This window comes from Suricata suricatta, chromosome 5 (genome assembly GCF_006229205.1).
Source record: "Suricata suricatta isolate VVHF042 chromosome 5, meerkat_22Aug2017_6uvM2_HiC, whole genome shotgun sequence".
In the NCBI taxonomy this organism is placed as follows: Eukaryota; Metazoa; Chordata; class Mammalia; order Carnivora; family Herpestidae; genus Suricata; species Suricata suricatta.
The window spans coordinates 6,903,516-6,904,835 of NC_043704.1; positions in this window are offsets into that span (position 1 = coordinate 6,903,516).

A 1,320-nucleotide genomic window follows, 5' to 3' on the forward strand; every position below is an offset into this window, starting at 1 on the left:
CGTTGCTCTGACCCGTGTTTTGTGGGACCGTCTGGGAATCTGTATTCACGAGAGGACGCCGGGTGGATGACGGGCATCTGGCAGGGTCCCCTAGCACCCACTGTGGGCGGCACCACATGCCTCTTGTCAGCCACACACCGAGCATGGATCAGAACCACCTGGGGCTCACCGGGTCGGTTTCACCGGCGCCGCACGGAGACGCTGTAGCAATGCGGGCGGGGGTTTGTAACAGCGAAGGCGGATGTGAGGCATGGGCCCTCCTAACCCGGCACGGCACGGGGCATGTGCCCCTGTCACAGGCTAGATGCAGGCCGGCTGCTCACAGGGGTGCTGGGAGCCCCCTGAGCAATCCCCGGCCCGGGCCGGCACCCTCGCAGGGCTGGCCTGAGTGACTCTGCAGCACCAGGCAGCCCTGCCTCCCATAGGAAGCTTCTGCAGGACGGCCACAGGCATCAGAGTGGCAAAGGGGTCTTCTCTGCTGTGGTTCTGGTTTTCCCGGAGACTGAAGGAGAGGGCGAAGGAAGACGGCTGACTCTGTGCCCCAGGGAGTGGGACTTGGGCGGGGGGGGGGCCCACCTTCTGGGGCTCACAGGTGCCTGCAATCACTTTCACTTTGGCCCCAAACAGCAGGTGTCTAGGGCCCCTTCAGACTTGTCCTGAGGGGAGGGCACGGTCCCTTCTCCCGGGTGTCCAGGACTCAGGGAGAGAGCCTGGGGTCCGCTTTGGGTGACTTGGTTGCTCAGAGGGCAGCCGGGCTCACACAAGGGTTCAGGTGCCCTCCCTGCCCCACCATCTGCCATTCCTGCCCCCGCCCATGAGGGCACCGCCAGGATCAGAGCCCGAGTCTCAGGATTCCACTGCCCGCCCTAGAGCACCAGTAGGAAAGCCCATCTGTCTGTGAAGAATATGCTAGAATGTCCATGATGCCCATTCATGAACCCTTCGTGTTTGGGAAGTCTGGGGCTCCGCTGAGCCCACAGGACGGAACTGAGTCTGGAGCAGAGCAAGGAGGGGGCCCCAGAGAACAAGCGGACTGAGCACAGGCTCTGGTGTGCTGTAGGTGCTTAATAAATGCTTCGAGAGGGAGAGGGGCATGGGACATGCTGGGCATTTGTCCAAATGACTTTCTGGATTCGTGACTGTCTTCTAAGATGCTTCAGAGCTCCTGTGTGTTTTTAAGTTTATTTATTTTGAGAGAGAGAAAGAGAGCGAGTACACGCATGTGGGCTCATAAGCGGAGGAGGGATAGAGAGAGAAGAGGAGAGAGAATCCTAAGCAGGCTCCTGCTCACAGCGGGGGGGGGGGGGGGCAAACCCCCGA